General features: G+C 38.1%; 1 protein-coding gene across 1 annotated transcript in view; it reads left to right on the forward strand.

The window, feature by feature from the left end:
* ATP10A (ATPase phospholipid transporting 10A (putative)) overlaps positions 1-12884 on the forward strand; it is a 190683-nt gene that overhangs the window by 118788 nt on the left and 59011 nt on the right.

Below are 12884 nucleotides of genomic sequence, written 5' to 3' on the forward strand. Positions count from 1 at the left end.
TTAATTGTATTAAATGTATTTTCTGCTTCAGTTGAGGTGATCAAATGATTTATTTTTTTCCTTTTGGGGTTATATGGCTTATTACACTGATTTTTTTTTTACCAACTTTGAATTCTTGGATTGCATCCACTTTCTAATATATTGTCTTTTAATATATAGCTGGGCTTAGTTTGCTAATGTTTTATTAAGAATATTTTCATAAATGAGGTAAGCTTGTAATTTTGTTTTTAAAATGTTTTTAGGTTTTTATATCAAGTTCATATTGGCTTCATACAACATTCATAAATTTCAAACCTAATATATTTAGTAAAATTAATTGGTAACAATGAATTTGAAATTTTCTTTGAGGAAAGAATTAAGTGATCTTTCAATTTATTTAAAGTTAAATAACTAGGGCAGCCTGGGTGGCTCAGCGGGTTAGCGCCACCTTGGGCCCAGGGCCTGATCCTGGAGACCCGGGATTGAGTCCCACCTCAGGCTCCTGCAGGGAGCCTACTTCTCCCTCTGCCTGTGTCTCTGCCTCTCTCTCTCTCTCTGTATCTCATGAATAAATAAATAAAATCTTTAAAAAATAAAAATTAAAAAAATAAAGGTAAATAACTATAAAGTGTATCTTTTTACTGTAAATTATAATAATTTGTATTTCTCTAGTAATCCTTTTTAAATTTTCAAATTTATTGGCATATAATTATTCATATAATACTCTTAACTTTTTAATAGTTATAGATAGAATCTATAGTAATATCTTCTTTTTTATTTCAGTTGCTTATCATTTGTAGTCATTTTTTTCAAGCTCTGCCTTTCTAGGGTGGGTTAGTTGTTATATTTGGTTTTTTTCTTGGGTTATTTTATTATTCCTTTAACTTTTTTTTAGATTTCATTTACTGTGTTCTCATTTTGAAACAAATGCCTACTTTGTTAAATTTATCATTTAATATTTTGATATATGCAAATAGGCTCTTAATTTCCCTAAAAGCAAGCACTATCCCACAGATTGATACATATTCTATTTAATATAATTTTCATAAATACATGTCCCAGTTTGTCTTGTGACTTTTTTCTTTGACCCTTTAGAATTGTATTCCATAATTTCAGAGCAAATGGGTTTTTAAAAAAATTTTCTTATTTTTTTAATTCTAGTTTAATTAAGTTCTATATGAATTATGTTTTTGAAATTGATTACTTGCTTTATGGCTCAGAATATGATCCGTATTTCTAAATGTTGTGAGTGCCCTTGAAAAGACTATCCTATAGTTGTTGAGTACAGTTTTTATATCTGTCCATCAGGTTAAATTTGTTAAAAGTGATGTTCAAATTTTCTGTACCTTTCTGGTTGTTTTGACTATTTGTTCTACCAAATAATAAGAAAGGATAGTAAAATCCCCTGATTAAGATTGTGGATTTCATTGTGTCTCATACGTTTCCATTAATTTTTGCAAGCTATAATTTGAAGTTATTAGAAGATGTAAATTTAGAAGTATTTTTATTTTCCTTTATTTATAATTTAAATTTTACTTAGTTAACATACAGTGTAATATTAGTTTCTGAAGTAGAATTCAGTGATTCAGTAGTTATTTACAACACCCAGTATTCATCACAAAAAGTGCCCTCCTTGGGGCAGCCGGGGTGGCTCAGCGGTTTAGTGCCACCTTCATCCCAGGGTGTGATCCTGGAGATCTGGGATCGAGTCCCACATCAGGCTCCTTGCCTGGAGCCTGCATCTCCCTCTGCCTGTGTCTCTGCTCCCCCCTTCTGTGTCTCTCATAAATAAATAAATAAAATCTTAAAAAAAAGGGACCTCCTTAGTACCTTTCATGCAGCTATCCCATCCCCCCACCTTCTTCCCTCCATCCACCCTTAGTTTGTTCTCTATTGTTAAGAGTCTTTTATGATTTATTTCTCTCTCTCCCATTCTCTTCCCTTCCCATATGTTCATCTATTTTGTTTTTTTAAATTCCATAGATGAGTGAGATCATATGGTATGTGTCTTTCTCAGACTTATTTCACTTAACATAATATACTCTGGCTCCATTCATGTCTTTGCAAATGACAAGATTTTGCTCTTTGATGGCTGAGTAATATTCCAGTGTGTGTGTGTCTGTGTGTGTGTGTGTGTGTGTGTGTGTGTGTACACACTACATCTTATTTATCTGTTCATCAGTCTATGGACATTTGGGCTCTCTCCATAGTTTGGCAGTTGTTGATAATGCTGCTATAAACATAAGGCTGTGTGTACCCCTTCGAATCTGTATGTTTGTATTCTTTGGTTAAATATCTAGTAGCGCAATTCCTGGGTTGTAGAGTAGCTCTATTTTTAATGTTTTGAGGAACCTCCATACTGTTCTCCAGAGTGACTGCACCAGTTTGCATTCCCACCAACAATGCAAGAATGTTCCCCTTTCTCCACATTCTCACCAACACCTGTTGTTTATTGTGTTGTTAATTTTAGCTATTCTGACAGGTACAAGGTAGTATATCATCATGGTTTGGTTTGTATCTCCCTGATAATGTATGATGTTGAGCATCTTTTCATGTGTCTGCTAGTCATCTGGGTATCTTCTTTGGATAAGTGTCTATTCATGTCTTCTGCCCATTTGTAACTAGATTATTTGTTTTTTGGATGTTGAGTATGATAAGTTCTTCGTAGATTTTAGATACTAGCCCTTTATATGATATGTTGTTTGCAGATATCTTCTCTCATTCTGTAGGTTGCCTATTTTTGTTGACTGTTTCCTTTGTTGTGCAGAAGCTTTTATCTTGATGAAGTCCCAATAGTTCATTTTTACTTTTGTTTCCCTTGTCTCTGACAACGTGTTTAATAAGAAGTTGCTATGGCTGAGGTTAAAGAGGTTTTGGCCTGTGTTCTCTCCTCTAGGGTTTTGATGGTTTCCTGTCTCACAGTTAGGTCTTTCATCCATTTTGAATTTATTTTTGTGTATGATGTAAGAAAGTGGCCCCATTTCATTCTTCTGAATGTGGCTATCTAGTTTTCCTAACACAATTTATTAAAGAGACTGTTTTTTTTCCATTGGATATTCTTTCTTGTTTTGTCAAAGATTAGTTGACCTTAGATAGAGTTGTGGGTCCATTTCTGGATTCTCTGTGCTGTTCCATTGATCTATGAGTCTGTTTTTGTGCCAGTACCACACTGTCTTAATGATTACAGCTTTGTAATATAGCTTGAAGTCGGGGATTGTAATACCTCTAGCTTTGTTTTTCTTTTTCAGGATTGCTTTGCCTATCAGGATCTTTTGTGGTTCCATACAAATTTTAGGATTGTTTATTCAAGCTCAGTGAAAAATGGTGGTGGTACTTTGATAGCAATTGCATTGTAGATTACTTTGGGTAGTATAAACATTTTAACAGTGTTTGTTCTTCTAGTCCATGAGCACGGAATGCATTTCCATTTCCTTGGATCCTCTTCGATTTCTTTAATCAGTGTTCTGTAGTTTTCAGAGTATAGATCTTTTACCTCTTTAGTTAGGTTTATTACTAGGTATCATATTGGTTTTGGTGCAGTTGCAAATGGGAGGAATCTATTCCTTGATTTCTTTTTCTGCTTCATTATTGGTGTATAGAAATGCCAGATTTCTGTATGTTCAATTTATATCCTGTGACTTTGCTGAGTTCATGAATTAGTTCTGTTAGTTTTTGGTGGAATCTTTCAGGTTTTCTATACAGAGTATCATGTCATCTGCAAATATTGAAGGTTTGACCTCTTAATTATTACTGATTTGGATGCCTTTTATTTCTTTTTGTTTTCTGATTGCTGAGGGCAAGACTCCTAGTACTGTGTTGAATAACAGTGGTGAGAGTGGACGTCCCTGTTGTGTTCCTGATCTTAGGGGAAAGACTCTCAGTTTTTCCCCCACAGGATGTTATTAGCTATGGGTCTTTTGTATATGGCCTTTAAGATGTTGATTTATTTTTCTAGTGAATAAAACTTTTTGTCATTTCATATTAACCCTTTTTATATATAGAAATGCTTTTTGATTTAAAAATACTTTGGCTAATATTAATACAGGTATACTAGGTTTCTTTGTGTTAGTCTTTGTCAGATAAGCCCTTTTGTCTTTTCACGTTGTTCTTTGGTTTTTTTTTTTTATATTTTTAGAAATATTTTTAAGTTTTTAGGTTTATTTCTGATAAGCCTCATTTTGTTGTTGTTTTTTTAATTCTGACAGTCTTTATTTTCACTTCATGATTCTATTTGATTTACTTTTAATGTTAATATTGGTATATTTGAGTAGGAAGCTTCTTTCATTTTTGTTTTTCTGGCTGGTTTGTTTCTCTTTTTCTGTCCATGTTTGCCTTCTTTTCTTTTATATTTTTGCCTTCTTTTAGATCAAGAGATTATTCTTCCTTTACTCTCTTCTCTCTTTTATTTTTTAGGATTTTATTTACTTATTCATGAGAGGCACAGAGAGAGGCAGAGACATAGGCAGGGGGAGAAGCAGGCTCTTCGCAGGGAACCCAATGTGAGACTTGATCCCGACAGGATCATGCCCTGAGCGGAAGGCAGATGCTCAACCACTGAGCCACCCAGGCGTCCCCCACTCTTTTACTCTCATTGTAGTTGTTACATTAGTGATTACAACATGCATCTTTGACTTATCCATATCTAATACGCATTAATTTTTGTTTTCCTAGATAATGCAAGGACTTTAAAAAAAATTCTTTTTTATTCCCTAACTTAATATGCTCTTGTAGTCATGTGTCATAATTGTAGCTGTTTTTGAACCCCCTAAGACATCATCATTATTTAAGACAACACACATTCATATTTACCCTCATAATTGGCCATTTTTGTTGCTCTTTATTCTTTTCTGCTTCTTACCATTTGGTCAGAGCCATTTTTCCTTCTCTTTGGAGAACACTATTTAGTCTTTTGTTTTAGTATTTAGTTCTGTTTTACCAGTATCAAATGCTCTCAATTTCCTTTTAAGATTTCATTTTTGGTTTTCAGCATTTTCATGTCATGTGCTTAGGTAAAATTTCCCTCTATTTATCCCATTTCAGGTTTTTGGATCTGTGAGTAGGTGCTTTTTTAATCAGATATTCTCAGCTATTACTTCTTCAAATATTGGTCCTGCATAATTCTTTCTCTTCTTCATATCTGGGGCTCCAGAAATGTATGTACTGGCCTTTCCTCTCAGTCTTCTCTGTCTTTTGCCCCCTCTGCTGTGTTTCCCACATTTTGGTCTCCCTGTGCTTTATTCTAAACAATTTTTCTGACCTTTCTTCTAGTTTAATAGTTTTTTTTTTTTCTTCAGGTTACCAAATATGCTATTAAACCATTCATTCAGTTTGCAATTTGATTTTTTTCAGGTCTAATTTTTTTGTTTTGTTTTGAGGGGAGGTTGTTGGTTTGTTTTGTTTTGTTTTTTCCAAACTTCTCAGGTCACATTTTAAGGTTTCTGACTCTTCCAAAATATCTTTAGCTTCCTGATCATGGCAAGCATGTATTACCATACATACAGTTATTATCATAACTTAAAGTTCCTATAAGCCTATTCCTATTCTTATTTGCGTTGGTTCTTTTTGCATGATGCCTTATTTCTTCTTGTGCCTATCTTTGAGTACATGTATGAAGTTTTACGTGGAAATTTGTTGTTGTTTTTAAAGATTTATTTATTTATTAGAGAGCAAGAGAGTGGGGGGAGGGACAGAGGGAGAGAATAATCTTCACAGGGACTGTCTGCTGAGTGTAGAGTTTATGTGGGGCTCAATCCCAATCAAGTCATGACCTGACCCAAAACCAAGAATTGGACGTTTAACTGACTGAGCAATCCAAGCACTCTGGAAATTTATGTTTTTTATAAATAATGTGAAGCCTAGGATTACTTTTTTTTTTTTTTTCATTAAGAAAGGACTTTTGTTCATTTTGTTCCGGTATCTGTAGGTTCTAGCAATCCAGAATTGCTTTCATCCAATTTTAGGGGTAGAGATATTCTGAGTCACCCAATTGATTTTAAGCTTGGGTGGCAGTTTCTACAAAGGCTCACTCTTTTAGTTCACTCTTTCTTTGCAGTTCAGTTGTTCATGGTCCTCTAAAAAGGCATAGCTGTTTATCAATCAGGCCCTTCTGTTGGTGAGTTCAATGGGAGGCAGAATAATAACCCTTAGAAGCTGGCAGTGTCTTAACTCTCCGAACCTGAGAATAGGTAATATTACATGACAAAGGGAAATATAATCAAGGTCCTTGAGGTAGATTATTCCTAATTATCCTGAATTATTGAGGTGGGCCTAGTATCATCACAAGAGGCTTTGGAGGCAGAAGAAAGAGTACACAGTGATACAGTGTAAAAAAGACTTGGTTTCCCTGCTGCTAACTTTGAAAATGAAAGGAGCCCTAAGTCCAGGAGTATGGGCTGCCTCTGGAAGCTGGAAAAAGCAAGGCAATGGATTCTCTCTTGCAACCTTTGGAAGGAATGCATCACTTTTAGCCCAGTGAGACCTATTTCCAACCTTTGACCTCTAGAACTGTCACATATTTACATCATTTTAAGCCACCAAGTTTATAGTAATTTGTTATGGCAGCAATAGGAAGCTAGTTGAGGTTCTAAAACATTTTCTCTAATTTTGCTCAATTTCTGAACTACCTCTTTCAGAAACTGTAGACTACTGTGAGAGAAAAGAGGCCCCATGGAGCCTGCTTCTCCCTCTGCCTGTGTCTCTGCCTCTCTCTCTCTGTGTGTGTGTGTGTGTGTGTGTGTGTGACTATCATACATAAATAAAAATTTTAAAAAAAGAAAAGAAAAGAGGCCCCAAAGATCAGTCTCAACTCCCTGGACTTTTTGTCTTTATTGAATCTTGGTTTGATTATTCTTTACCTTCTTGTTAAATTGCTGGTACCTTTGTGAAGGTGTTTATAATATTTCCCCAATATTTCTTTTTGCTGTCAAGCTGATGTTTGGTCCCAATTGCGTAGTCCTTAATGCTGGACAATCTTCCTTTTGAATCTGAGGACTGAGCTAATCTGGTTGTGCTTTAGCATTCACAATCCTGCTGTCATTTTGGTCTCGGAGTCATTCCCTAGGGTAATGCAAGGACTTCTTCACTGACCTCTTCTTTTTTAAGTCTTCCATCCTGATTTTATTCTTAACAGTAGCTGTATGACTTTTTCCTACATGGTTACCACTGGGACTCGCCCTCAGAGGTTACTTCATTATAGATGTCTCTAGTTCTTTCTGTGCTGCCTGGTGAGAGGAGAGCACCTTATCTCCAGTTAGGATGTCTGTTTAGTGATCCCCAAAACTTGATGGGTTTATACCCACAGCCCTGTCTTTGCAAATTCTATTATGCCCACCTGTAGTGATGGAAGAAGGACAAAGAGGTTCATGGCTATGAGACAGGCTGACTTGTAACCTAGCAGTGCAAATTTAGCTCAGCAGCATTGCTATAGACATATTGTGTACAGTGGCACCTTGTTAGATCAAGTACAGATTCTTTTAAGAGGGCTATTTTAAAATACAACTCTCATTTAGGTTTTGAAGTTGGTTTTCTATAAAACAACTCCTGCTGCTTGCTGTCTGGTTGCATAGCCTGTCCTTAGATACTCTTAACGCATTTGATAAAAGAAAACGTGGAGCTCTGCTGGCAATCACAGCCCATGAAGGCAGCAAGAAGCATTTGTAGCTGTGAGAGAAAGAAAGTGTTTTGATTTTGAGAAGTTAGGCTCAAACCCAGAACTCTGGGCCTTTGAATTTTGCCACCATCTAAACTAAACCTTGAGGGCTTTTTGAGTATGAAACAGCAAGGAGGCAAGGAACAAAGGATGAAAAGGCAGGGAAAGGAAGGGAGGGGTTGCTCCTCCACTTTCAAGTCAGAGTCAAAGAGGATAAGGCTGGCTTTCTACTTTCAAACAAAGAGAGGGCCACCTGATTCTTGTAGTTAGGACAGGAAAATTTGCAATTAGAAAAAGAAGGCAGCAAATTAGATACCCCTTGATCAGTTTTTGTATGCACTGTCAAAAGCTTTGAGCTTCCAGAAGCCTCCTGTAAGGCTTGCTGAGGCCCTTATGCCCCTCCCATGGTCCTTCCTAGTCAGCTTTGTTTCCCTAGAGAGGACGGTGGCAGCAGGAAGGAGTGTGGCAGTTATTAGAGAAACTGTCATGAGTTGCACTACATCCAGTGCTTCATCATGGGCTACGGCACCAGCCTACCTAAGCACTTCTATATTTAGGACACATTGGATAACAGTCACAACTACTGCAACCATAGAGTAAATGGTTATTTAAATGTGTTTTATGATCATTTGTATCAAGGCATAAACTCCCAGTGAAACAATGAGTCTATGAAAGTGATTAGAAGAGAGATTACTTTGATTTAAGGCTCCTTAAATGTTTGATATCTCCTGCTACCAGTGCCAGAATGCCTACAATTTCATTGAGACTTTTATTTTTTGATTGATTAAATACCGACTGTGTGCCAAGGGGACACATTGGTGGACAAGACAGACTATTTCTTTCCCATTTCAGGTTAACTATTTGAAAATATATTTATTTGGCAATACAACGTTTGTAGTAAGTAAGTAAATTCATTCATTCATTCATCTGCTTCTGCAGTATTGGGCTATCCACCTTCCTTTGAATTCCACAGCACTGAAAGCTATGTGGTAAATACAAATTGGATTAAAAATGCAGAACAAAAGTTAGAGTAATTATTCCATTAATGTAGGGTAAAATGCTTTGCCTAAGTTAATTCAGATACTGTCCACCCTTTGTTAATAAATAAGCAGCTAGATTAAAGACTGTGAAGAAATTCTTTTACATTGCTACTAAATGAAATGCATTTGTACCAGAGAGGGACTGAGTTTCTGAAATACAGAGAAGCCCTACCAGCCTCTTAGCATCAGATGAGGGAACACCAGGCAGGAAGAGGTTCTAGGCCCCAAGAGCCCAGCATGGAACGCTAGGTCTATTTGGAAATTTGTAGTATATGAGATCCTTGCAAAATAAGCACCCATCCCCCTGGGCCATGTGTACATCAGGCTCTGTACTAGTCTGGAGGGGATAAAGGTCCTGTTCTCAGAGAACCAGAAGTCTAGCGAGGCATGGATGAAGTCAGCAAGCTCAAAGCAATGGCACCTGCCTATCCTACCTAGGGCAGGAGGCTGTCACTTCTTGAAATGCAGGAGGCAGTTAAGCAAGTGGAGGAGTGTGGGAGGGCGAAGGAAGCCATGCAGAAAGGTCTGAGCCTCTCCAGGACATCCCAAGTGGCAGGAATAGGAGGTGGGAGGGGTGGCAGCCAATCCTGGGCAGAGCCTGGCTGCTGTATTGGATGTGAATTTCATTCTGTATGGCAGCAGCTAATACAGAGTAATCGGCCTTTGTAAAAGTTTTTTGTAAAGATGTATTTATTTTATATATATAGAGAGAGTGTGAGTGCATGTTGGGGGGGGGGCGCGTTGCAGAAAGAAAGGGGAGGAAGAGAAGCAGACTCCCCCCTGAGTGGGGAGCCTGACTTGGGGCTGAGTCTCACTACCCTGAGATCATGACCTGAACCAGAAACAAGACTTGGATGCTCAACCAGTTGAGCCACCCAGGTGCCCTGGGTAATTAGCATTTGAAGGCCAATGTGGGGTGGTGATGTTGAGGCTGGAAGTAGAGGGAAAATCCTGAGTCCCTTGTAACCAGGAGCATCATGACAGATGGCACAAAGGACATTTTCAGGACAGAAGGAACATAGGAGTTCTCTGTGTCTTGTCACTGCTTGTTGCTCTCTGTACATTCTCTCACCAGGCTTCTTTGGCACCATGTCATCCAGAGACCAAGACAGACAGCCTCACTCTGAAATCTGTACATGGAGAGCTGGTGGGGTCTCTGGAAAATGTGCTTATCCCATTTTCAAAGCAGTGTCAACTGGTTCATTTCACTCTTCTTATGATAAAATATAATTGTGTCTACTTTAATGGACTGAAAATATTCTTTTAGATATCACTGCTTATGTTTTAGGGTGGAGGAAGTGCACTTTCACTTTTACTAAACAGGAATTCATTTAGTGCAAATGTGAACTATAAGATTGGTAACAGAGTATCCCCCGTGAACCAAGCCTTCCATTTAGTGAATAGTCTGGGTGCTGCTCAATTAGGCGTCATGCCTCCCCCATGTGGTTGAACAGGGGGACACAGCACCTGCAGAGAGAGATACCTGCATGGGGGTGGTTGCTGAGCATAAGGGTGAGGTGAGCACTGGGCATCTGAAGGAGGGACCATTTCCTGGAGTGACTTGGTTCATAATGCTCTTGGCTGCTGCAGTTTTGAACAAAAATGCAAGTTCAAGGGCAGAACTCTCTCTCTCGTATCACTACTCTGCCTCCTCCTTTTCAGGTAAGATCAAATCCCTTTGTCTAAGAAGTTGGAGAAATATTCAGAGTATAGCAGCAGAAAGTATGAGCATTTTATTTCCAGTAAGGTACTTGTTTGGAATGTCATCAGCTACGCTTGGCCTGAGATGTTCAGCATGCTGTGGTGGTGCTGGAGAGGGCCAGCAGCTTCAGTGTGAGGACCTGCATGTACAAGAGCACTCTTATAGGTAATGATGCTTCTGCAGCACCTCCCAGGACTGAGGCTGTCACAAGCATGGCAGTGAATGAGAATCACCTCTGCATTCTGTGGAATTGTTGATTTGTAGGGCTCCTGAGACCTTGGAGATCCAAGTCTGAAAGCTCTCTCTTGACTTGTTAAAAGGCTCATATCTATTAGACTGCAGAACAAGGGCTAATCCCAAGCCTCCTGATTTTCTTTACTCCATTTTTGAGTGAACTCTGGGAGCTCCACATCTACAGGCATTGCCAAAGATGGGAAGGAGGTGGCTATCAGCAATCAGACCAAGATATATTTAATTGGAAGCATGTTTTTAAAAATATTAAAACTTGAAGATACGTCTAAATATCTTTGAAATTTTCTGTAGAATTAATTATACACTTTCTGGCTTGTTAAACATAGTGTCATCTTTTCCTGGTAAAGCAGAATAGTCTCAGTGTCAGTGGCTGAGCTGGATGTCTGGGAGGCTGAGGAACTGCCGTCAGTTACTTGAAGGCCTCTTGACCTTGGGCATGACCTTAGGAATGGTCCTTCATCACCCTAAATTAAAGGTGGCATGAAAATCAACCCTGTCATGAATGGTGGTGAATAGCACTTAGCACAAGGCCTGATGTTTAGCAAGCTATCAAAAAATTGTAATTGGTGATGCAGATGTTATGGTGCAGTTGTGCCTCCAAGAATTACTTACACAACATGGTGCTTTCCATATTTTTATTGAAATCCCTGGGTTTCTGGGCTGTGTTCTACTTGATGAGTAATTCGTTTCATCATAGTCAATTCTCAATGTATGTTTATATATGCTTTTTTTAAAAAAAAACTTTTTGTCATGATAAAGTATATAAAACAGTTTATCATTGTAACCATTTTAAGTGTATAGTTCTGTGGCATTAATTTTATTCACATTGTTGTGCAACTGTTATTATCAGCTACACTTTCCTCTTCTCCAACTATGTATCTGGATATTTTTTTTAATGGAATTAGCAAGCTCAGAATGGAAGGGTGGGCTGGCATCCTTTTACTCTGTCCATGCTCCAGGTGGCAGGGTTGGCAAAAGTTTGGTGGCTGATGGTGCTGAAGGCATGACCTTGAGGCCGGTTTGAAATGAAGCAGATGGGTAGATGAGTGAATGGGGAGATAATATATTTATTAAATGGGATATTATTATGTTGTTAGTTTACTCAGAAACAATCAATATAACTAGAATTTTCCCATCTAAAAAGTGTGCTCTGGATGTGAAATCTCTTTTAAGTGAGAATCTTAAAGGTGGTCTCTATATTAGTGTGCTAGGGCTGCCATAACAAAATACCATAGACTTAAGTGGCTTAAACAACAGAATTTCACTTCCCGGCTTCCAGAACTATAAGAACTGTAACCCACTTCCACAGGGTTGGTTTCTCTGAGAAACCCCTCCTTGGCCACATCTTTTTCTTTTTATGATTGTCCTTCAGTTTGTGTCTTTTTCCAAATTTCCTCTCATGAGGATACCAGTCAAATTATATTAGGGGTCACCCTAATGACCTCATTTTAACTTAATGATCTCCTTAAAGATACTATGTCAAATATGGTCACGTTATGAGGTTCTGGGGGTTAGGACTTCAACATATGAATTCTGGGGTGTGGGCAGGGATAATGGTGGTTACACAATCCAATTATCACAATCTCTGAAGATCCCTCCAATTCTAAAAATCCTCAAAATTCTCCCCAATTCCAGATGAGGCAGATGAAACCAGGTAACCTGTGCCCTGGACGTATACATTCCCCAAGGCACATTGTTATTGATGGAACATTAAGAATGCAGCGCTGAAATCCAGAGATGGAATGTCCTACCATTTCTGAGCCGCTCACATTACATTTTTTTTAGAGAGAAAGAATAACAAACAGAGATAGTATTTTAAGTGCACCCTCCTTGTCTGCCAAGAATAATCCTGCGTGCTGTGGAACTCAGGCCCTTCGTGGCTATCCTTGATACTGCACCTGCAGATATCTGCCTTGGAAAAGGCAACCAACTGGCTTCAAGATATTTCACATGGCTTTAAATGAACACAAGGCAGCTTGAAACATAGCCTCACTCTAGAAATAGAGCCAGAGGCCATTTCAGTTCACGGGGAGCAGGGCTGATGGCTAATTTAACTTCAAGATGAGCCTTTTAAAATGGCATTTTAATTTCAACTATTGAATTAAGCTACTATTATCCAGTGAGTTCTCTTTTTAATCTACACGATGCACTGGAAAACAGTAAGAACTGACATTTGAATAATTACCTTTATGGCTGTATTCTGTGCTGGAAACTACACTGTTGTGGTAGAGTAATAATCACCTGGGGTGGTATTAACAGTGTA

The sequence above is a fragment of the Canis lupus genome, chromosome 3, assembly GCF_003254725.2.
Source record: "Canis lupus dingo isolate Sandy chromosome 3, ASM325472v2, whole genome shotgun sequence".
NCBI classification, from domain to species: domain Eukaryota; kingdom Metazoa; phylum Chordata; class Mammalia; order Carnivora; family Canidae; genus Canis; species Canis lupus.